The sequence below is a fragment of the Dendropsophus ebraccatus genome, chromosome 3 (assembly GCF_027789765.1).
Source record: "Dendropsophus ebraccatus isolate aDenEbr1 chromosome 3, aDenEbr1.pat, whole genome shotgun sequence".
NCBI lineage: Eukaryota > Metazoa > Chordata > Amphibia > Anura > Hylidae > Dendropsophus > Dendropsophus ebraccatus.
This window is the reverse complement of record NC_091456.1, coordinates 186,236,624-186,262,647: the sequence shown is the minus strand read 5'-3', so window position 1 is coordinate 186,262,647 and position 26,024 is coordinate 186,236,624. Positions and strand designations below refer to the sequence as shown.

General features: G+C 43.5%; 1 protein-coding gene and 1 pseudogene across 2 annotated transcripts in view; one reads left to right on the top strand and one right to left on the bottom strand.

Annotated features, from left to right (window-relative positions):
- Window positions 1–26,024, bottom strand: part of LOC138786710 (zinc finger protein 665-like) — a 524,499-nt gene that overhangs the window by 309,672 nt on the left and 188,803 nt on the right. The gene's annotated exons all lie outside the window — the stretch shown is intronic.
- Window positions 10,727–13,905, top strand: LOC138787561 (posterior protein-like; annotated as a pseudogene).

The window sequence follows — 26,024 nt, the reverse complement described above, 5'->3', positions numbered from 1 at the left end:
GTACCCGCTCCGGCCCCTCCATCCGCTCCCGCTGCATCCCCTGCTTTTTCCCCGCCTTCCCGCTTACCGCCTGCGCTGCTCCGGTCACCGCTCGGCCCATGGATAGTCTTGCGGGCCACGTGGATAATGGCCGCGATGCGGCGCATCCACTTCCGGCTGGCGGTCACGTGTTTCCAGTCGCGACCGGAAGTGACGTGTCCGGAGCGCAGGCGCACGAGGCGATACCAGCTGCGGGCACTGCGCAACCCCTAGCCACCAGCGTTGGTCCGTGGCTTCCCCTGGCCACCAATGTAGATGCCTCCCACCCCATGAACGCCAATGCTAGGAGTCACGGGCCACAGCAGTATGCGGGCGGACCCGTGACTGCACTAGGGCCCTTGGGTCCTGTGGACCCTGCATTAGGCAGCGGCGCGGGTCTTGCCCCATACCCCTTCCTAGGCGCCCAGAGTTTCCCCCAGGTCCCATTTGCTCAGGGAGCCACAGGAATAAGTGGCAATGGTATGAGGCAGCAGTTGGGTGCCTCCTGTGCTGTGCCCCCATATAATCCTGTGCAGTCTTGGTTTTGGGGGTGGTGGTCAGTGGCAGGGAAGTGTTTTGCCAGCAGTTTGGGGGGCAGGGGGTGCTTCTGCTTCACCATTTATGCCTGCAGGAGGTTTCAATTCAGCCCAGTTGCCAGCCCCCTATAATTATATGTATCGGCAAGGGGCGGCTTGGGCTATGCAGTTTCCCTATGCTCAGGTGTTTCAAGGGGCTAATTTTGCGCATATGCAGTGTACTAATCCTTCTGTTGTCCACTCCCAAGTAGCAGGGGGTGTGGGTGGCGTTCAGCCAGCTATATGGCAAGTAGTGACCCATCAGGCACCTTCAGGGGACAGGGGTGAAGACAGAACGGTCAATAAGCCGCAGGAAGGTGGGGGGACGACATCAGTTGTGTGGAATGAAAACTGGCCCTCTGCTCGTGATTCTAGAAACCAAGGATCTGGAGAAGACGGCGGGCAAGGAGTGGGGAGTTCATCGCAGAAGACGGCAACCACAGAGGAACAACCGGGTGTCCAGGAAGAATTCGAGCTGGGTGAGTCGTCCTCTGATTCATCAGATGGCGAGGCGGCAGAAGGGGGAGGGGGCATGTTGAGAGCCTTTAGGAAGTGTGTAAAACTATTGAAGAGGAAGGGAAAAACGGGGTGATAGTAGCAGTAAGAAGATTAAGGCACTTAGAGGGGTTTTGGGGGCGGGAGATACTTATGCTTGTAGCCTGTCCCCTAGTTACTCACACTGGTCAGAAAGATAAGGGAAGGGAAGTTTGTTTGTTGATATATTTGAGCTTACGAGGGAAGCTGTGGCAGAGCGGGATGATAAGAAAGGGGTGACTGAGAAGAAAAGGAAGCTTATTGTGGATTGGGTTAAGGGCTTTGTGGTTTTTGCTAGTATAATGACAGAGCAGAAGCCGGAGTTGTGCGGGGATCTGTGGCGTTATATGGATTTAATTATTGATGCTTATTCCTTTTATGGGGGTTTGGGTTGGTACGAGTATGACAGCATTTAGGAAGAAGATGGTGGGGAATAAGGTCTTGGGGTTTGGCCAGAAGGATCTGGATTTGTGGTCTCGCCTGATTGCTAGGGAGAGGTCAGCGGTTTCTCGGTTCAGCAGTGGGGCTGGTTTAGGTAAGCCTAAGGCAGTTTGTTGGGCTTATAATGAGAAGAGGTGCAATAGGGGGTTTGCTTTCAAGTTTCGGCATAGCTGCGGAGTTTGCGGTTTTAATCATCCTCAGGTAGGTTGCTTCAGGAAGGCCCCTGGCAATAGAGTCTAGGGCCGCAGTCCTTTCGGACTGCAGGAAAAGGGGGCAACTCCAGTGAGGGTGGACAAATTAAGGGAGTGGCTCAGGAGAATTTGAAGTCAGTAAGGGAGCATCCAGAGGTTTTGAGGTAGAAGTTGGGGAAGGAGGTGAGCCTGGGCAGAATGGCGGGCCCATTTTCAGACCCCCCCCCCCCTTTAGGAGATTTGGTCCTTTCTCCACTTGGAGTAGTTCCCAAGAAGGAGGAGGGTAAATTTAGAATGATTCAGCACTTGTCTTATCCGGAAGGGGGGTCAGTGAATGGGGCGATTGAGAAGGAGCTGTGCTAAGTGCATTATCAGTCATTTGAGGATGCTGTACAGCTGGTGAAAAGTACGGGAAAGGGGGCTTTGTTAGCCAAGGTAGATATTGAGTCAGCATTTAGGTTACTCCCGCTGCATCCTAGTAGTTTCAGGTTTACGGGGTGTTTTGAAGGGGGTTATGTTGATAAACGTCTACCGATTGGGTGTGCTATCTCATGTGCATGGTTTGAAGCGTTTAGTTCCTTTTTGCATTGGTGTTTGGTGGAGTTAACTGGGTGGGATAGAGTTGCACATTTGGATGATTTTTTGTTTATTGGACCGGGTGGGTCGGACAGATGCAGTTTAATGGCTGAAGCATTTGGCTGTTTGTTAGATGAATTTGGGGTACCGGTGGCGCATGATAGACTGTGGAACCTACGACTAGATTGTCTTGTCTGGGGATTGAAATTGATACTGAAGTTGGGGTGTGTAGATTGCCGAGCAAGAAGGTTGTTGCTCTGAGGGAATTAGTGAAGAGAGTCGGGGAGAGCAAGAAGGTTAAGTTGAGGGAGATGCAGTCTTTGGTTGGTTCCCTTAATTTTGCTTGTCGGGTGATTCCCATTGGTAAGATTTTAAGCAGACGGTTGGAGAGGAGCATGGTGGGGGTGAAAAAACCCTTCCATAAAATCAGGGTGACGAGGGAGTTAAAGGCGGACTTGGTTGTTTGGGATACCTTTTTGAGGGAGTTTAACGGGACAGCAGTATGGATTGAAGAGCCAGCGTCAAATCTGAAATTGAGGTTGTTTACAAATGCAGCTGGTTCTTATGGGTTTGGAGCATATTTTGGTGGAAGATGGTGTGCTGGGAAGTGGCCTGTGAGTTGGGTAGAAGGGGGGTTAGTTAAGAATCTGACTTTGCTGGAGCTATTTCCAATTGTGGTGGAGTTATGGGGTAAGGAATTGAGTAATAAGTGGGTTGAGTTTTGGTCAGATAACATGAGCGTGGTTAATGGTATAAACAATCTCTCCAGTAGTTCCGGGCCGGTCATACGCCTGTTAAGGTATTTGGTGCTTAGGTGTCTGCAGTGTAACATTCAGTTTAAGGCTAAACATGTACCTGGGGTAAGCAACGGGATAGCGGATGCACTGTCGAGGGGCAAGATGGATGAGTTCTTTATGGAAGTGCCTAAAGCAGAGAAGATCGGTGAACACTGCCCGCTTGTGTTTGGCAGGTGGTGACCCCATTCTAAGTGGACTTGTGAGAAGATCATTGGCGGAGAAGACTTGGAAGACATATGCCAATGAATGGAAGAGATGGAGGGCGTTTGCAACTCAGTATCCGGGTGAAACTGTGGTTAACATTTTGTGGAGGTGGCTGGGTAGGATAAAGCGGGCTGGTGCTGGTAAGGGGAGGGCCTCCACTGTGGTAGCGGCATTTTTTTTCTTTTCTAGAGTATATGGTGTGAGGAAAAGGGAGTATGGTTCATCAATATATTGATATAACTATATATCAATATAGCCCATGGCTCACCATCTGCCAGGAAGCCATACTCCGCAGGGGGGTCTAGTGTCCAGAGCCCTCCAGGTCCCTAAGTGTGAAAAGTATCACTCTGAGAGGCCAACAGGCATCCAAAGCCCTGATAAGAGATTCCCCTACCTAGATCAGAGCAAATATCTCCAGACTGAGTGGCACCATAATTCCATAATGAGTTATGGAATTTCCGTGCGGCCTAGCCATATGGAAAGTAGATTTTCTGAATCGTCTGACCCACCCGAACGTCCCTCTGTGTCTCACTCCTCTCTGGGACCCCGGGATAGGGAGATACGGAGAACTGGTAGACCGAGCTGGGTAAAGGAGTCGTGTTTGGTCTCCAAACGTTCTAAGGGCCCAGCCGGACCCAGTGGTACCAGAACCATCTCCCTATGACCCGATGTTAGGAAGATATGACCCACTTTGGGGTTATAGGGGTTTTGGGCTGTAAGCCCAAGGGGGAGTAGCTGAGACCAGCCCACACCTGGGAGGGGGGCGTGGCGGCCAGGTGTATATATCCCAGGGGCTAGCTAGGACCCATTGTTCTTTGTCCGGGGAGGCCAGGACGATAGGGCGGAGAAGTTCCTGAAAACCAACGCAGCAAGCACACGCCTCCCATGCTTCGCTTTACCACCCAAATTACGGTAACGACCAATTGCTAAAACTGTCTGTGCTACCACCTGTACTTTGTCTCTGACCACTGTATATATTATCCTGTGTATATTGTGTGTTTAGTGCGCCCTTAAGGCAATTAAATATCCTATTTAATCTGTGGCTGTTCTTTTGTCTCGATCAACGTACCCACACGCCCTTGTTCGCAAGCTAACGCTATCACTCAGGGCTGACTTCTGGCCCGATATAGTATTATATCTTAACGAGAAGCTGGTGGCAGCTTTACCAGTCTTCCTGTGCCCACGTGGACAGGGTGGCGGTGTAAATCGATACCCAGCTGACCTCCCGTACTCCTGGTGGAGTGTGGGACGTCACATATTGGTGGCAGCGGTGAGATCGAGACTATTAATAGTGTATATGAGTGTGGGAACCAAACTCACAGACACTAAAGACTACCAGTAGCAGCGTTTTGCACTGGGGTCTTAAGATCAGCACAGCACTAAACAGTCAGAGTGCAAATACATTACAGTGTGTGAGTGCATCTGGTTGCAGCGTAGTGTCGTTGCCTAACAGTGCAAGCATGACCAATCGCTCCAAGAGCAAAACTAGGCAAGCTGCTGATGTTGTTGAGGGTGTCGAGGAGGATGCAGGCCAGATGAGGAACGGTGAGGAGGCGGCTATCCATAATGCGGAAGGTGGGGGGGGGGGGGGGGGGGGAGCCCAGCCAGGGTTCCCCAAAGAGCCAGTCGCTTGCGGCCCCTTCTACAGGGGAGCGACTATCCTCCACGCAGCCTCACAGTCAGGACAGTTCCTCTGTCCTCATGCAAGCCGCTGTAGCCAGTCTCCAGGCGGGAGACCGGGACACCTACAACACACTCTTGGCGCTCATACAGGAAGAGCGTGAGCGTAAGCAGCGTGAGCAACGGGAAAGGCGGGAGCATGAGCTCCAAATGCTCCAACTCCAGCACCAGCTGCAACGGTTGCAGCCCTATCTATATGGGCGTTTCCTCACATATGGGTTAGAGGACCCCTCTAGGTCCTTTGCGGTAAGGAGAGTGTTGAGTGGTTGGGCGAGAGTCGAAGGAAATAGGAGAGATAAGAGGAAGCCGATAGATTCGGGGCGTTTTGTTAGACTATTAGCGGTTTTCGAGTCTGTATGTAGAGACAAGTATGAGATAGTGTTGTTGGAGGCAGCTTTTGTGTTGGCATTTTCTGGGGCATTTAGGGTAGGGGAGTTGGTCGCAGAATCGAAACAGGGGCATTTGGGCCTGCGGTGGGGAGATGTGCAGTTATCAGGGGGGAATGTCATGTGTCTGATTTCTAGGTCTAAGACAGATCAGATGGGTAAGGGGACGTGGGTGTCTCTGAGGAAGACTGGTGGGCGGATATGCCCTTGGGGAGCGGTAGTGAAGTATATGGCGGTAAGGGGTAACAGTGAGGGTGCGTTTTTGTTGCATGAGGACGGGAGTGCGTTGTCGTTTTCAGTTTTGTGCAATGTTGAAAAAGTCTTTGGCGGCAGCTGGTTTGAATGCAGATGAGTACGGGTCGCATTCTTTTCGTATTTGGGCAGCCTCGGAAGCAGCGGCAAAGGGTTTGGGGGAGGAGCAGATTAGGAGGCTAGGCAGATGGAAATCTGCTGCATTTAAGGCCTATGTGCGTGATATTCACTGATGGGGAAGTGGAGTGATAAACTTACTGGTGGAAATGTTTTGGTTATGCTGTACTGTCACTGTTTCTGTTTTTTGTTTCAGGAAAGAAGTCTGTCTGGATTGTTGGGCATTCTAACATCCATTGGGCAGAAAGACTGCTGGGCTTGCCCATGGAGAAGTGCGTGGTAAAGTGGTTTGGCAAGAGAGGCCTGCACTGGGATGAGTTGCCAAAGATGATCGATGAGATATCCAGAGGGTGCGCACCCCCAGACGTGATCATGCAGGAGGCAACGATGTGTCGGATGATGTCACTGGAGTTGATACATGGTATCCGACGGGAGATGGACAGATGGCTGGCAAGGTGGCCAGGAGTAACGATCATGTGGTCTTGCATGGTGCAGAGGAGATGGTGGAAAGAGGCAAGGTCAATGCCTGCTATTGAGAGATCTTGGAAGAAGGTGAATAAGGCAATGAAGCGGTTTGTGTTGGACCGTGGTGGTGTGGCTATTGGATATGATGAACTGATTGACTATACCTGTGAGGGTCTGTATCACACAGACAATGTACATCTGTTGGAGATTGGACTGGACATTTTCAATAATGCACTTCAGGATGCGATGGTGGAGTGCGCGAAGATGGTATTGATGGTGGCGGAAAGTAGGGCATGTGGGGGGGGGGGCCTACTTTTGGTGGTAACCCTCACCTTGGTTCCTGGGGAAAAGGAGGGCGTGATTTGTGTCAGGCCTCCCCATATGTGTATTTAAGTTATAATAAAAGGCAGCATACGCTGCTAAATTTTTGCCAAAATGTGTGTGTTATTTATTTCTGTATTATGTAAGTTCTAGCGAAGGGAGGGAGTGGGGTTAGCCGATTCCCCCGTTATTGAGGGTCTCTGGTCAGGAAACACCAGGCCTGGTTTATTGAGGGTCTCAGGAAACCTGGAGTTCTTATCTACTTCAAAGAATGGATAGACCCACTGAAACACAACACCCCCCAACCATAGGACAATGGTTCAATTACAGGACATATGCAATGAGGTGTCCCTGGTCCTTCCCCATTATCACCTAATCAGCCAATTAGGGACAACTCATTATCCTAATCACCTGTTGGGTGGCTCGGAAATCTGAGCTGAGTTTTGACTGTATAAAACATGGTGCCAACAGCTAAACTGGGTGGCAGTGGAGGGGGTCAGTCTGAGCTGCGATCCATGATTTCTCCTACCCCCTGGGAAGGCAACAACTATTGTAAGTGTTAGATAGTTTCTGCTTATTTCTCCTTTATTTTATACTGTTATTGCATGTATGTATGTAATCTTATTTTCCCTTTATTTTTGTAAGCACTGTACCCTTTAATAAAGTTTGGTCCTTGTATGCTCTGAGAATCCATAGCCTTTGGATGTTGTGTTTTAACCCTGTGAGTGCCAGTGAGTGGAATACACAACAGTCTGTAGTGTTTCACTTTCTCAACCACATATAATATAACTACACACTCATGAATAGACAGGGCTGTCCATATTCCTCACAGTACTTAAGATATGGAAATTTTTTCGATGTCATGTATTTGTGTGGCTTTAGTTTATATATGGCAAGGGAAAAATATGATCATGACATTGTCTCTACCTTGTACAGGACTCAATGGCTTTCAATGTTCAGGTCATCCTAGAAGAACTAGCCTCTGTGGCCTCCCAGTGTTTGCATGACTTGGATCTAGAAAACCCCTACCATCTTATTCGGGCGCTTGGAAATGGTGGCTATGGGTCTGTGCTCATGGTGAAAGAAGAAAACAGGTCAGTATTTTCAATCATCCATCATTATAGCTATGGAATAGTCAGGACACAATCTCCATGGTTAACATACAACAGGGGGCGTTAAGGAATATTAAATGTATTTACCAGGATGTATGGGATTAGAATTCTGATAAAAATGCTAAAAATTTATCTAGTGGTTTACAGGACGTGATCATTCTTTTTCTTTCATAATATAATGGAATCATTGATAAGAACGGATAAGACAAGAAGCGTCCATGTGTCTAATGAGACAATACTATAAAGCAGTATATGTGAGGTACTTACAATTCATTGTTTTGTCATTAACAGGTCAACCAATGGCCATGAAGCTCTTGAATACTAAGACTACAACTGAATCCTCCTTCCTTAGGGAGCTCAGCATGGCCTTCTTCCTATCATCCCATCCCAACATCGTTGACATTTATGGCGTTGGCGTCAAGACCTGCAATTATTTTGGATACACCCAGGAGCTGGTGACACATGGAGATCTCTTCGACCTTATTCCACCTAATGTAAGTAAAAAATCCATTAATTGCCTTAAAGCCCTACACTCCTAATCTCTTTTCGTTTTGTAATATTATTTCCATTGTGTTGACTTCACTTATTTCTCTATTACAAGAAGGACTCGGAGAAGAAATCGTGAAGAGATGCACGACTCAGATCTCCAGTGCCCTGGACTTTATGGAGAGTGAAGGACTTGTACATCTGGACATAAAACCAGAAAACATCCTGGTGTTTGATAAGGACTGCCACCTCATTAAAATTACAGACTTTGGACTTACAAGGGTCAAGGGAACAAACTACCAGATGGTCGGGCACTAGATGCTACATGGCACCAGAGATGAGATATGTCACCGATGAGAATCCATTAGTCATAGACTCATCTCTGGACGTCTGGTCCTTCGGTGGTGTTTTATACTACTTGCTGACAGGGACCTATTCATGGCAGTCAGTGAATAAAAATGACCAAGAATACTGTAATTTTGTTGGGTGGAAAAAGGATTTAGGAAGAATGGACCCACCGGCACCATGGGAGGAGATTTCCACCTGTGGTACTAACAATGCTCAGTGGTCTTTTATCCATTGATTATAATAGAAGTAAATGTACTGAGGTTCTGATGTTCCTGGACCAATGCTGGAAAGACAGGTTCTCAGAAAATACTGGCGCAGATGACATGAACAAAAATTTATCTGAAGAGTCTGGTCCAGCAAATGGCCCCCACACAAGCGATTCCAACACATCAGACCTTGGCGTTAATTCTTTCTATTTAAAGACTGGCAGTTCTAATGGTGAGAAGCCTCCACATCATCAGACGGACATTGTCCAATATCCATCTATGTTCATAGATGATGAAATATCGGTCTATGTTGGAGCAGAAGCGGAAATTGGATAAAGGGAAACCATTCTTCTTGAAAACTGTTGGTGGCGTCAACTCCAGGAATCAGGTAAGGAAATAAATTATTTCATAACTGTTTCTCCTTGGGTATTTAGATAGAAATGCGGGTTGTAAATCTGATGGTTTATATGTCATTATTGTTTGTACACCAGAACTTTTCTTGTAAGAACATTTGAACAGTGAATCATGTTAGACAGCCATACAGTGTACTGAGTAAAAAAAAGTTTAAGGCGGCACTTCTGTGTCAAGGGTGGTGGCGGCTGCTGAAGTTGGATAAAGCCTTAAGGTTGTCTGGAAAACATGGATACAGCCAATGACTATCCATGTTTTCCACATAGCCTTAGGGCTTTATCCAACTTCAGCAGCCACCGCTAATCAAATGCCAAAAGTTGGGGTTCGGATAAACTCGAGCATGCTTGAGATTCGCTGATCTCTAATTGTTACATATCATATAGACAGCCTGATAGTACAACATACAGCACATTATTTAATAGTCACATAATAATACATTGCAGATGGGGAAGATGATAGTGTTAGAATTTGTATAAAAGTTTAGGAACATTTTATCAGGAGAAGATATAGAAGTATATGAAGGGGAGACATAAAGGGTGGAGGGTCGGCATTTGGATTTAGCTGCATTTAAGGGATTTACTATCTTTTCATACAGTAGTATTTATTATTTATATTACAACCTGATGATGAGTCTGATAAAATTGTCTCAGAATGTCCAATCTACTGAGGAAAATAATGGACTGGATCTGAATTATGTCAATTTTATTTAAGTCCTTTTATTTTACATTGTATTTTGTGGTCTAAAAACATCCATTTGTCTGTTAAACAATATATTGTACAGTCTCCTGGGATGGCCATGGGGGGGGGGGGGGACATTCACCCCAAATTATAACAGTCCAATATTCCTAGATATTTAGTGTTTATCCATTAATATCATTATATATAGAGAAGGGGCAATGTATGATTAGCTATAGTATAAAATAATTTTTTGTCCCATTTATAGAAGATGGAAAAATCAAATCATAAAGGGTACATAGTTACAAACTTTATACGGTTGAAAAAAAAAAACGCATGTCAAGTTCAACCAAGGAGGGGATGGATACAGGGAAGGGGGACAGATGATGGTAGACCAAAATAACAAATGCATATGCATAGAAGCTAAGAACTTGTCTAAGCTGCTTTTGAAGCCCTCTAATGTTTTTGCTGTGACCAGATCCTGTGGTAGACTGTTCCACAGATTCACAGTTCTCATTGCAAAGGCTTGTCGCCTCCGGAGACTGAACCTTTATCTCCAGGCGGAGGCAGTGCCCCCTTGTCCTTTGAGCGGGTTTTACCCGAAACAGCTTTTTCCCCATATTTCTTGTAGGGGCCTGTTGGAACAAACATGGAAGATGCCCTATATGAGAATATTCTATGTGTATCATGGACTGAGATTGATGGGGAGAGCGGAGATTCTGTGGGGAAGCTAGCATTCTACAGGGGGCTCCTGTCAAACCTGGAATAGCCCCTGGGTGTGTATGGAGCTGTTGTGGTTAAACAGATGCTATTGAATGGACTCTTGCAGGTTATCACCAGGGTGTGATGTTTATAACAAGTCATGCTGGAGCTCTGTTACTGGGATCATGTACAGCCCCTGCGTAAGGCAGATAAACAGCCCTGCGGAGCCATGTACAATGGATCAAGGCAGCTGTTATCACCCTTGAAGAACAATGCAGCTCAGTCCCAGAGGGTCAACGAAAGGACAAGGACTGATTTAAAGAGAGAGAGCGCCACCTGCAGGAAGAAGACAAGCAGCCCACTGGAATGTGGGAGGTCACAGATATTCCATTTCTGCCCACTGATTGGAGGAACTGTCATGAAGGACGGACGTTACTGGAGTCAGGGGTGGAACTGTGGGTGTGTGTTCTTTTCATATAAATATAGGACCTTTTATGTGTGAGAGATATAGCACTTAGGGATATAGCTAGATTTTGTATGTATTTGTATTAATGTGTGTATTTTCTCAGTATAGGACATTGGAGGAAGGTTTTTCTATTGTCTATTTACTCTATTTTATACTTTTATCTTTTTTTTGTATTAAACCCTTATTCATTTTAAAGCTGTGACGCCTTATTGTCCAGAGAGCGTAGGCTAGGAGAGGTAGCAGAGAACAGGATCCTACATTTGGCACCACGGATGGGACTGTGGAGACTTCAGATATTTGGATCAGAGCAGACTCGTTTCTTAGGATTCTCTGTGGAATTTGAAGAGGCGAAGATCAAGGAATCGAGGAGTCTGGATCGTGGATACAACAAAGTTTTGGTAAGTGTAAAGTTTCTTTTAAAATTATTCATGTTAAGAGCCCAGCAAGCTTAGTGTAATTGGGAATCAGGTTGTGTGTTGCTGGTCAATAGCTGGAGTAGTGGAGGAAGTTGTGGATATTGAGTCCTTAGAAGTGTTTCATACTGAGTAGGTTGGATGTGTATGTTGTGAGTCTTGTATACTGGGAAGATACTGGTCGGGCGAGGCCCAGTTCTGCTGTTGTTGCGGTATTATTTGTTGTGTTTTGTTTTTTAGTTTTGTCAGGTTTAGTATCACTGTTAATATTAGTTTTGTCAGGTTTAGTATCACTGTTTATTAATATGGAACTTGTGGAAAAATATGTTAAGTAGTATGCTTCTGCTAGTTATCAGGTATGTGCAGATGAATGCCTGGGAGATCAGATTAGGACATTGTTAGCACAGTGCCAGGTATACAATGGTAAGATTGATGGTAAAAAGTTTGGAAAGAAATTAAAGAAATTGAAATTAAGTAATGAAATTGCATTGCTGGTTAAGTTAAAAGGAAATAGCTGAGGAGAAGGCGGCCAAGTGGCAGAAGGAACGGAAGCAAATGTCAGAGTATAGAAAGGGTAACTGAGTCTGTGGTTGAAATTGCTACAGGGTCAAGCAAGGAGTTTGAAAATCTAAAAGCTGGAATAAATGATCTCACAGAGAGGTACAATGGGCTGGTGGAGTTGGTAGAAAGATATGAGCTGAAGGCTGGATCATACAAGGCCTATGTAATATCTTTAGAGAGCAAGATCAGCCAAATGGAGGGGATGATAGCAGCATATCCTGTCCTTGTCTTCTCACAAATGTAAGTGTGAAGCAGCAAATATCTGCACGTTCTCATCTATGCATGGGGGTGATGTAATGGACACTGTGGCTTTATCTGGTAGCCCTCCAGCTCTCACCATCCAGGACAGGCTGCAGCTGTGTAAAGTTCTTGGAGAATGTAGAATACCAATGAGTCACCAATAACTTTGTCTAATCGATTTGAAGCTGTAGTGACACAATATCGGTTAAGTAACAGATGCCTGGTCTCTGCTCCAAGCCTGGCTACAAGGGCCACTTGCAGCACAGTTATCACTGGCAGATATAAGTGACTATTGTAGCGTTGAATTATGGAGGAAGGAACTGCAGCATATCCTGGGTGGGAGAGACACTAGGGGTGAGAATGCTCTTAGAAAGTCCAGGTTCAGGCAGCATGATGATCCAGCAATATTCTGTAACAATTATCTGGCCTTATATAGGTCTGTATACCACTGTCCAGACATGTCTCAGGATGATGCTAGTGCAGTGTCCCTGAACAGAGGTTTTCTCTAATTTCTCCTAAAAGTGTATATTGGTGTCAGGATTTGTCTGTAGTCTATTGTTCCTGTTCTGGAAACTATAATGGCCACTGCAAACTGATGGTATTATTTCGGCCCCTAGTGTTCAAGTCTAGGATTTCTCATGGATATAGATCTGCCTTTGGTTTAATGGAGTGATAATGCAATAGGCTTGGTGACACGTGACTTTCCCCTATTGCCATGGTAACCCCAATAGCCATCGAGCTTTGGCTGGGGATGCTGTGTCACTTCCTGTCTACCTCAGTCCTTTCCTCTATCTTCAAGAGGGAATAGTTTGTGTGACTTCTCTCCACCTTCAGGGGAGAAGGAGTTATTCTCTACTGCACCAGCATTACCACAGAAGTACTCCTGTCCAGTCGGGAACCTTTCCCTGATCCTCAGGCTTCTCCTGTTCAGCAAGATCTGGGTGCCATTCTCAGTCATTACTCTCCTCATCATTCGTCCTCATCAAACAGCAAATATTTCAGTCAGCTTATTCCACCCAGTATCATATCTCTGGCACTACTACTCCCATCATTCAGTTTCTCCTTGCTCAAAGTAACGCTACCATCACAGCATCACCCATTCCTCAGTTATATTCAAGTCTGCCTCAATCCTGGTTGCATCCAGAGAGACTATTATAACGGTGGTAACCAATAGCAACAAACGCACAACTACCATTGTTTCTGAACCCTGGCATTGGTCTAGTTATTGGTGCCTTGACTAAGAGCAACGAAGAATTGCTCGGGCCCCGCATGGTCAGGATCCAGTGGGTTAGTCAGCTCCCCTCGTGCCAATAACGTGAACTGACATCTGGCAACTGGCTACCCAGGTCCTACCCAGTACTACCACCTACTACTACCCTCAGCGGGAGGCCCCAGCGCACTAGTTTCCTGTATTCAATGGCAAATCAGTGCAATGTAGATTACACTACAAGGATTGCTCTAAGGAATACCAGCTCTTATGAAAGATTTATCAACATACTTAGGGACTGGTGTGAAGATTCTAGAGACAGTTATGAGACATCAGAAAATATATCTAATGTGTACAGACCTAAGAGGAGACGATACGTTAGATATTGCTACAGATATGGCAGGCCAGGGCATATTAAACAGTTCTGTAATACACCTCATATACACCCTGAGCAGGAAATTGATTGTGTCCAGTCTGGGGAGGAAATCTCCACCCATAGAGGAGTTCACAGGGACATATGAGGATATGGGTAACATGGAAGCTGACCCTGTTATACCTGCACCAGAGTCAAAAACAATGCAGAGTCCCAATGTAACCAAAGGAGAGACAAAGAAACAGCAAAATCCATCTTGTTGTAAAGAACAAAAGGAGGGTGTTAATATCCCAGCATACAATCCATGGGCAAACTTACCACTCTGGCTATTCTGGAGTTGGTCTCAGATTGTCTTACCCCTATTGATTAACAGTACAGCGCAGTGTGCTAATACAGGTTACTAGATATGGGGAACCTTTTATGCATACTGTGATATACCTGAACATAGCGGCGGATTGGTAATGGACAAAGCGGTGTTTGTGTATGGTGTAAATTTCTCTATTCTAATTCTATTTGTGTTTCTTTTTAGGTTGAAGGCCATTAGTCGTGTGATGTCAAACAAAACATAAGTTAGTCCCTTTGTTCTAACAGGTCGTAAACTCCAACTAGTATCAGAAAAAGTAAACTGATCATTCAGTATGCAAAATGAAGGATTTTAGATATTTGGCCAATATGCCAAGTAAAATCCATGTGGTATTGTTGAGCTCAAGCATAGCATTTTTAGTAATTGTTTGCAAACAATTAAATTAACATCCCATTGTGATGAATAGATGTTGTGTTGGCCTAATGTTTATTTCTTGTTGGTGTTCTAGGTTTTTGTTTTTTTTTGTTGTGTTGTATATCTTATCCAACAGGTCAATCTTGTGGAAACATTAAGCTCAATACATGGATTGTATAACAGCATTGACCACTAGAATCTGGGATCCCACTACAAATTCTATAAAACCAACTGAGCCATCTTTAATAAGAAACTGCCCAAGGATGCATCATGGGGCAGATACAAGTTGAGTTTTCCCTAAATGTTTTATGTTTGTCTGTGTCCTGTTCGATACATTGTGTATAGTGTGTCGGCACAGTAATTTCTTTTCTCTACAGTTTTGTTCCTATTGTTCAGGAATATTGTTTATTTTACTATGATTTTTTTTTTCATTTTTAAACTTTTTTTTTTATATAACTTTTTGGATTATCACTTCTTTGGTTTGGTACCATTTTTCTTTTGGTACCAAAAAGGGGCATCAAAATGGGTATTGGCCATAGAATAGTCAAACTGGGGAACAAAATTAAAATACTTGTGTATTTACTAAGATATTTACTTAAATATTTACTTAAATATTTTCCCTCTCTAAGTCACTTCTAGAGAGGAGGAGTCAATCTTAGTTATCAATCTTAGTTATCCCCTTTATTGAGATACTCAATTATATCTCCATTATATTGATGTATAGAAGATGTCCCATTATACTGCTAAGAATCTGATACTGCTCTTGTTCTTTATTCCCAGGAACCTTGGTGAATCAAAGACAAAATTGGCAATTGATGGTTCCTGGATGTGAATATGAGCCATTTGTGTGATGGCGGTCAAATTAACCTTTCTGCCTGTGAAAATGGATGTCTTCAGGATCTTCTATTACCAACTGAAAAAAAATACTAATTTTAATTAATAGTCAAGAGAGATCACCTGGTGAAAACCATATTGAGTTCTGTTTTATTGACGTTTACAAGTTGGAGTTATAATATACAGTCTTATAACCTATGATTTTAAATCCAATTTTTTAGGGAATTAGGAACTAAAAAAAAACAAAACGTGATTTAAAATCTTTTTTTTCTCTTAAAAAATTAAAAATGTTTCCATAAGGAGAAAAATTCTTAGGAGTTCTTATAAGTTTTGTAAATGAAAAATAAGATGTAAGAACTAGAATGTGTAGATGAGACTGCGCCTTATTACAGATTATTCTATTCACAGGTCGCTGTTTTTTTTTCCATCATTTGCATATCAGTTTACTTTTTTCTTTGGTTCCTCACTTCTATATGGAGAGTGAGCGGACTTGGTGATCCCTTGGTAACATGAGCGGTTCTTATATGGGGTGGGAAGGGTTTCTACAATTGATATAGGGGTGGGTTCCCCATGTAACAAGTCTTGGCACTTAGCACTTTATACCAGGTCCTAGTGTTCTTTATTATGAATTGCTCCTGTATAATTATGTAATATGTGACATCTCTCCAGGATTGCCACCCTGTTTTTATAGTGTTGATTCATTTTTTTGCATTTTTGTATTTTTAATATCTAAATAAAATTATTGCTACATTACTCAATTTTGTTTTTCTTTGGTTATATAAATCACAGCAATACATAGAACCTCACTGCTCATTGTCCTGTTTAAGAGGTGGCATACACCATAAAGCACCACTTACACACAGACTCCATACGACAACCTCCAAAAACCAGACTATACAACAACCTCCAAAAACCAGTCTAAACCAGTATCTGTTGTCATCTGCAGCCAGTCTACAGGGTTGCTTTCTTTCTTAGTGCAGGTTGACCACCAGGCTGTTGCACCATTATGCCAAATTCTGGGCGACTAGGCAGCCCCAGAGGCATCCATACATGCTGCCCCTGCTGTTTCCTGTCCATTTATTTGGTGTTTCCATCATTTTCTGAGGTTGACAGGATCTCACACAACCTTCCCTGGGCAGAGCTTGGGTCCCCTGCAAAAATGCTCAAGTTCTCATAGACCGCAGTGGGGTTAGTTACTCGAAACGAGCAACCGAGTATCAGGGAATATTCGTCTCGAGTACCCAAACATTTTAGTACTCGCTCTTCACTAATAATGATCATCATAACAATTTTTCTCTCTTGTACAGGACTCAATGGCTTCCAACACGCAAAACGTTCAGGGCATCCTGGAAGAACTAGTCTTTGTGGTCTCCCAGTGTTTGCACAACATGGATCTAGAAAACCACTACCATCTTATTCAGGCGCTTTGACATGGAGGCTTTGGGTCTGTGCTCATGGTAAAAGATAAGAAAACAGGTCATTGTATTCAATCAGCCATCATTATAGCTATGGAATAGTCAGGACACAATCTCCATGGTTTAGATACAACAGGGGGCATTAAGTAAGAGTAAATGGATTTACCAGGATGTATGGGATTAGGATTCAGCACTAGTGGCACAAAATGGGGAAAATGTGTCTAGTGGTTCACAGGACATGATAATTTTTTTCTTTCGGGATATAATGGAATCATTAGTAAGAACAGATAAGACTGGAAGGGTCTATGTGTCCGATGAGAATACTATGAAGCAGTAAATGTGAGGTACTTACAATTCATTGTCTTGTCATTAACAGATCAACCAATGGCCATGAAGCTCTTGAATAGGAAGACGACAACTGAATCCTCCTTCCTTAGGGAGCTCAGCATGGCCTTCTTCCTATCATCCCATCCCAACATTGTTGACATTTATGGTGTTGGCTTCAAGACCTGCAACTATTTTGGATACACCCAGGAGCTGGCGACACATGGAGATCTTTAACCTTATTCCATCAAATGTTAGTAGAAATCCATTAAATTACCTTAAGCTCTACATTCACAATTTACTTCCTTATGAAATATTATTTCCATTATGGTGACTTCATTTATTTCTCTATTTCAGGAAAGACTCCCAGAAGACATCGTGAAGAGATGCAAAACTCAGAAAACATCCTGGTGTTTGATAAGGACTGCCCCATCATTAAAATTACAGACTTTGGAACAGTAATCAATAGACGTTCGGGCACGAGATGCTACATGGCACCAGAGATGAGGCACGTCACCGATGAGAATCCATTAATTATAATGGATGACAAATGACCAAGCATACTGTAATTTTGTTGGGTGGCAGAAAGATTTAGGAAGAATGGACCCACTGGTATCATGGAGACTCACCTGTGGTACTAACAATGCTGTGTGGTCTTTTAGTCATAGACTATAATAGGAGGAGTAAATGTACTCAAGTATTGATGTTCCTGGACCAATGCTGGAAAGACAGGTTCTCAGAAACAAATGGAGCAGGGGAGTCTGGTCCAACAAATGGCCCCCACACGAGTGATTCCACCACATCAAACCTTGGCGTTATTTCTTTCTATTTAAAAGACTGGCAGTTCTAATGGTGAGAAGCCTCCAGATCAGGCGGACATTATCCAATATCCATCCATGTTTATAGATTATGAAATATCGGTCTATGTCGGAGCAGAGGTGGAAATTGGATGAAGGGAAACCATTCTTCAGAGTCCTTCATAAAATTTGTTGGTGGCTTCAACTCCAGGAATGTGGGAAAGGGAATGTTTATTTCCCTTCAAACAGGGAGCTCATTGCTCCTTATTCTTCACCTCCTTGGCTTCCAAAGACTACTTCTACCTCCCTGACACTTCGCTTTTGGTGAAGGATTTGTTGTTCAGTTCTGAACTCAGCATTAACTTCATGGTAATATACTGTCTTCTCTTATTTACCATGAATATTTCTACATCTATATTAATTTTTTTACTACATAGATTTACACTTCTGTGAGTTTATTTACTATGTAAGTCTTGTATAGTGTGTATGGACAATGTCGATTGGTAGCTTCAGAAGACATAGTTCACATTCAGTATACCCTATGCCTGGATGAAGCATGAGGGAAAAATCAATGACATTATGCTTGGTCTGTATAGATACTTAGGTTACCAGGATCATGTAGATGGTTATAATAGCCTCTACGTGTGTTACCAGGATCATGTAGATGGTTATAATAGCCTCTACGTGTATTACATGTATAGGCTGTACATTGGTCTATATCTTACTACTCTGCTGGCTGTTCATTAAGGTCAGTGCATACATGGGCAAGAATCTAAAGCTATGGAATTCTGATATTTCATGTGTATGTGCTGCTTTGGTTTGTGTAGGCCTGGTACATCCCCATAAGATTTAACCAATCATAACATTTTTTCTACCATCTACACAATGGCTTCCAGCATGCAAAATGTTCAGGACATCCTGGAAGAACTAGTCTCCGTGGCCTCCCAGGGTCTGCGGGAGATGGATCTAGAAAACACCTTCCATCTTATGTAAGAGCTTGGACATTGAGTCTTTGGGTCTGTACTCATGGTGATAGAGAAGGTAACAAGCAAGTGTGGTCAATGATCCATCATTATAGCTATGGAATAGTATGTAGATAAAGACAGGACATAATCTCCATGGATTAGAAATAGGGGTGATTCAGGGATAGTGATGTATGTACAATTTATTGTGTTCTTTTCATTAACAGGTCAACCAATGGCCATAAAGCTCCTGCATAGGAAAGACAACCAAATCCTTCTTCCTTAAGGAGCTCAGCATCTTTCTTCCTGTCATCCCAATATTATTGGAATATATGGCATTGCCTTCAAGACTGGCGATTTCTTTGGATACACACAGGAGCTGGCAACACATTGAAATCTCCATTCCCTCATACCACCTAATGAAGTAGAAATCCCTGAATTACCAAGAGTCCTACATTCTTTATGTCCTCTCTTCCCATAGTAATATTATTTCCATTGTGTTGGTAATTTTTTTTCCCTCTATTTCAGAAAGGACTCCCAAAAGACGTGGTAAAGAATTGCGTTTTACAGATCTCCAGTGCCCTGGTCTTCATGGAGTGTAAAAGGACTTGTACATCTTTATGTCAGACTAGAAAACTTCCTGGTGTTCCATAAGGACTGCCACCTCAAAATTAATGACTTTGTACTTTCACAGGTCAAGGGATCAACAACCACCAGAAGGTCAGGCTCTAAAATCATACATGGCGCCAGAAATGAGACAACTTACTGACCAGAAGCCATTAGTTATAGACTCCTCTCTGGACGTCTGGTCCTTTGGTGTTGTCCTTTACGTCTTACTGACAGACCTCTCCATGGAAATCAGCAGATCCCACCAACTAGGAATATTGTAATTTTGTTGAGTGGCAGAACAATTTTGGAAGGATGGACCCACTGTCACAATGGAGGAGACATTTACCTAAGGTGTTGACAATGTTGAGCGGTCTTAGCCATAGACTCTAATAAAAGCTGTAAATGTACTGAGGTGCTGATGTTTTGGGTGAATGCTGAAAAGGGGATTTCTCAGAAACAAAATTCATCTGAGGGATCCTAGCCAACATACATCTCTCCCACCAGTGTTTCCTCAATGTCAAATCTTAGTACAGAATCTTACCATTTGACCCCAGACAATTCTGAGGCTAAGTAGCATCTAGATCATTGGACGGACATCATCCATTATCTTTAAGTGTTCTTTAATGAGTTCTGTCGGGACAGAGGTGGTAATTGGATTAAGGCCTTCATAGAAACAGTTGGCAGCTTCACCTCCATGAATCAGGTAAGAATAACTTATTGGAATGAGTCTTAAGTATATCTGATGGTTTCTATCATTACTATTCTTCCTTGTAGGTGTCCTTTGTGCCAAGCGGCAGCTCTGTCTACTTGCTGTATAGTTTTTAGATACAGATTTTGGGCAGCAAAGTAAACAAAAGCCTATCCATGATTTGTGCGTTAGATTAGAAAGAGCTCCGCCATGTCCATATGGGTAAAAAGTGCCAAGATGTTCTTATAGTGGAAAGATTACAAAAATGTCTACAAAATGTATATAAGCCCCCAGAAGATCTTAAAGAGCACAGCACAGGTCCCCTACACTATACATCATACCACATGCTACACTAACATTTCTGCACACGTTATATACTAGTCACACAATAAAGTATTGGACATTGTGCAGTGTCCCCCCTCAATTTACCAAATGGGAAAGAGTCAAAGACACATGCCCTCTTTTTATTCTATATACAAGTCATTCTAGATAGCCATTCATCCACTTTGATAGGAATAGAACGTTGAGTCACATGCATGCCTCCCTCCCTCCCTCCATTTAGTTGTAGTGGCAGATTTTCTCCAATTTCTTCATCTCTGTCACTGCCAATCTTCTCTATCTAGTCTATAATTTCTTCCATATAGCGGGGTAAGGGGGAAAATACAGTTTCTAATTCCCATCATAACCCATTTCACAAAAATATCATTCCAGTGATTTTTTTTAAAGGCAAATACACATTACAAGCCACTTGCCCCTAATTCTCGTACACACACACCTAGATATTAAGACATAACGTTCGTGAAAAAAAAAAAAAAAAAAAAAAAAATGATTATTGTGAACACTACATGATAGACTTCGTACTTGTGCAGATCATTACATCTTGAGGTAATAGGGCTAATGGTGACGCAGCCGGATATGGTTAGACTTTTTTGGGATTCCATTAGCGACAATGTGGATGTGTGCACAAGGGATCAAATCCGGTCAGAGACGCCACCTCACTCAGCTACAACGACTTTCACATTCCTTTTTTGCACAAATTTTAGTTGGGGGCTTTTTTTTTTTAAGTGTCGGAAAGAATAAAGTATACAGAAAGTTGGTTAAAGTCTTTAAGTCCGCAAAAATTAATAGTACACAAAGATGGAAGACAAAAAAAAAAAAAAAAAATAAGTCCCATCACTTGTGTCATATTTGACAGTCTAATTCCAATGTCTCCCCATTTAATTTTTAAACCTCCAAGTGCCCAGCTCAGCTCTCTCCCTTTAGTCTTCAGAAGGGTTTCTCACCACATTTCTGGCCCCCTCCAGGGCTTCCCTTTAATCATTAGTCCCCAGAATCGCTCTCCAAAACATATGGGTAACTTCCCCCTTCACCCATTACAGCCCCCCTCTTCCTGCCTCGCATCCTATGAAACTTACTGTTGCTGAAAAGGTTCCTCTACATGATCTCTAAGCTGGGTCTAGAATGGTTCCTATCCACTGGTTGTTCTTTAATGTCATAGAATGTATAAATGTAAGTAGTCTTTTGTATTAAATTACAAGTAGACCAGCCACAGTTGGACCTATTAAAATCTAACTTATTGGTGCACAAAAATCGTCAGACCAAACTTTATAGATAAATAGGTGACCAACAAAAAAAAAAAAAAAAAAAAAGTGGATAAAGGTGTCAGTAGTGGGATAGGGAGTGGGTAGTGCACACTATAGCTGCCAAGGATAATCTGGCCCTGCCTTTTGGGGTGCCCACCTCCTTAACAGGGTGGCCCCAACCACGGAGGCGGTCCCTACTCTCTACTAAGTGCCCAGGAGAAAAAAAAAATCAGGCGAAACAGGGTACAGTATGTACAATATTAAAAAAAAAAAGTAAATCACAATAGCTCCTTTTCTGTGCAATATCAGGAATTCATGTTCATGGCCAGAGGTATAAGGACTGTTCACATGAGTTATTCCAAACACATTTCCTCCATCTTATACACATACAGGTTCACCAGGGAGTGAGCAATTATGAACTTACATACAATAGTCAAAGGGTTAGGTGCTAAAAAACATACAATAGTCAAAGGGTTAGGTGCTAAAAAACAAACAAACAGGGGAATCGATATAAAAGATACCACAATTTCAAGAATTTGGTACATGTAGATCCTGAAAGGGTAACAAAGATACGGATGAGGACTGGGCAGGACGCTTGTTTTTCCATTTGCTAGGGCTAATGTAAAGGTAAATAGAGTTTGTGTCAAATAGTATAGCTCCTAAAATAAGTGTCATTAGTCCAAATGTTAGCATTCAAGAAGTACAATGGGGCACCAGGTTACCTTTACCGATTGAGGCAGTTAAAAAGTCTAAAGGAAGATAAAATATTGTTATACCAATGGATTTCCAGGTCTTCTACATAAAAAAAGGTAAACAAAGGGATAGGGTGGACTGGAAATTTAAGTAAATTTCAAATTGAAAGCCCAAATAGAAAGGATTCAGGTTGATAACAGTTGTTTCACTATAGGTTTGCTGTCAAGTGGTTTGTGTAAGTGGAGTTAAAGGGGAGTTAAAAGGAGTTAACAGTTCTGGTAAGTGCTAAATCTTTCTTTCACTTTTTTTGCACTGATAATGGCTAGTGAGATGGGATGTTTTATTCAGTGCGCAGTCTGCCGCATGTACGCACAACTGGACTAGGGGTTTCAGGGTGAGTACCACTGTGACAGATGTGAGCATGTTGCCCATCTAGAAGCTCGAGTTAGAGATCTGGAGAGGTATATTGCAACACTGGGAAATTAACAACCTTCAGAGGGAACTTCTGCTCACTGAGAAGGAAGTTAGTGGGGTAGAGAAGGAGGGTGGTGATCTGGATCAGGAGGCCCAAGTAGCTGGGTTAATGTAGTTAGAGGGACCAGCAAGGGATCCAGGAAAAGGAAGGCCACTTCTCCTGCTGTATACCCAAGCAAAATTGCCAAGTTAGGTGATCATGCAAGGGCATCAGTGTCCAAAATGGCAGCACTAGTGGATACGGTTCTCCCTAACAGCCGGGGGAACAGTCCAACTAGTAGTGGGCGGGATGGTATTGTAGGTAGGCCTAGACAGCTAGTGGTTGTAGGGGATTCTCAGGAAGACTGCTAGAATAATGTCACCAAGACCGCCTCAACCGAATGGTTTGCTGTCTCCCTGGTGCCAGCGTTCGGCATGTGGTGAAAAGGGGGATAAATTACTTGGGGGGCTGGGGATGACCCAGGTGTCGTGATCTATGTGGGAACTAATGACAGGATACAAGGTAGGTGGAGGTCTATTAAAAATAAGTTTTAGAGAACTAGGTGCTAAGGGAAGGACCTTCAAGGTGGTATTCTCTGGAATACTGCCTGTGCCATGCGCATCGCAGGAAAGACAGTGGGAGCTTAGGGAGTTAAATGCATGGCTCAAGTCATGGTGTAGAGAAGAGTTTGGGTTTTTAGAGCACTGGGCTGAATTTATTGAGGTACAAACTGTTTTCCACAGATAATTTGCACCTGAATGGAAGGGGGTCCGCTGTGCTGGGGGAGAGAATCCTAGAAGGGGTGGAGGGGTTTTTAAACTAGGGATGTGGAGGGAGGACAATGTAGTATGTAATATAGTGGCGGATAGGTTAGAGAGGGAACAGAACATTGAGGAGGGAGGAGAAGGGTCCTGTGGGGGGAGGATAAGAGCAGTGGATAGGGAGAAGGGTCCTGTGGGGGGAGGATAAGAGCAGTGGATAGGGAGATCCATCTGTTGCGGATGAACAGTGGGGATGATTGTAGTCACAGCACAGTAATAAATCCTATTTATATAACAATCGAATTTAACCGCTTCATTATAAGAAAGTGTATGGTTACTAATGCCAGAAGTCTAGCCAGCAAAATGGGGGAGCTAGAGGTCTTGGTTCTGGAGGAGTCCATTGGTGTGGTTGGTGTGACGGAGACATGGCTGGACTCCTCACATGACTGGGCTGTCAATATTCAGGGATTTGCGTTGTTCAGAAGTGCCAGGTGGGCAGAAGGGGAGGAGGAGTATGTCTGTCAGAAATATTATTAAAGTTAGTGTAAAAGATGCAATAGCAGGTGATGACTGATGTGGAATCATTGTGGGTAGAACTACAGAGGGAGGAAGAGTGAAAGAATTATTCTTGGTGTAATCTATAGACCCCCTAACATTACTGAGGTGATAAATTGTCAGTTGAATAGACAATGGTGATGGGGAGTTAATAACTGGGGATGAGGAGAAAGCAGAGTTACTTAATGGGTTCTTCAGCTCTGTATATACAAAAGAAGAGGAGGATGGAGCTGCGGTGGGTGGGTTAGTTTTTGGGTGGTTCATCATATACTAACTATTTTAATGGTTCCCTGTGTTCTCACTGCCATGCTGTGTCAGGCTGAGTTTTTGGGTGGTTCATATGCCTACTTCTTTTAACCAGGCTGTTGACTAGAATTTGGCATAATAGTACAATTAGGCAGCCTCAGGCATCCATACATGCTGCCCCTGCTGTTTCGAGTCCATTTCAGTTATGTTTCCATCATTTTCTGAGGTTGACAGGTTTTCACACGACCTTCCCTCTACCGAACTTGGGTCCCCTGCAAAAATGCTCGAGTTTCCCATTGACTTCAATGGGGTTCGTTACTCGAAATGAGCACTCGAGTATCGGAAGATATTAGTCTCGAGTAACGAGCACCCGAGCCTTTTAGCACTCGCTTATCACTAAATTATGAGTATAGCTACAATGTGCAACAACGGGAAATGATTAAGTCTGGTCTCATTATAGATCATTTATTAGTATGTCTGATTGTGTATAACATAGCACAGCACTGTCTTTCTTTTCCCAGCTGATGAGCTTCTCCCATCTGCTCTATCTTCACCCATTTTCACACCTGAGTTCTGATCAAGTCTGATTCAACTTCCCTCCAAGTATAAATTTAGATCTAAGGTCTCATTGTAGACCCTGGTCTCATTATAGAACATCTTAAAATGCCAACTTTAAGTGTAATATTTAGAATTAGGCCAGAATTGGATCAGAATTGAACAGAATGAACAGCTCTCCAAACATACTTTTTTAAGTGACAAACTACTTAACCATGAAATATTTCCTCAACTTTTTATCTGCCCTCATCTACATGTCTTGATTTTCAGTGCGGATGGAGGGTGGGTAGGATAGAGAGAAAACACAACTCTACATCAGCCCCTCTCTCCTCTCCTCCCCTATGTATGGCTCCCATGCCCTGTACACTCTTACTCACCTCCCTGTAACTCCTTCCACTGTGCAAGGAAAAAAATCTTACAACAGCACAAACCCAATGTGGTTGAGGTGGGTGCCCGTCTCTCCACCCTGGCCCAGGGTGGTATAAAGTCCAGCAATGAAGTAGGAGACAACAGGTCCAGGAATAAAGTTGAAAAAAGTGTTTTAATGACACACCAGTACGCGACGTTTCGGCTGTTTAAGCCTTTCACTGCTTAAGAAAGGCTTATACAGCCGAAACGTCGCGTACTGGTGTGTCATTAAAACACTTTTTTCAACTTTATTCCTGGACGTGCTGTCTTCTACTTCCTTCCACTGTGCAGCACAGAAGTCGCTGTCACAAGTCTCTTAACCTCCTGCTTAACCACCTGCTGTCTCTCTCTATCCTTCTGCTTCTGGCTGCTGGTGACATCTCTCCTAATCCTGGCCCACCTTTCTCCCTCGCTAGTGACCTCCTCTTACTTCCCTCAAAATAACTCTTAGCTTCACCAAGAACTGCTGTCTGCCATCTTCTGCTCCCTCTTTCTCTCCAGTGTCTTTTAACGCAGGGTTCTCCTAAATTCTCGCTCCGTGTGCAACAAACTCAGAGATTCATAATCTTTTCATCGCTAAATCCTTCTGGCTCTCACTGAAACCTGGCTACAACCATCTGACACTGCTTTCCCTGCTGACTCCCTACAATCCTCCCTGTCCCCAA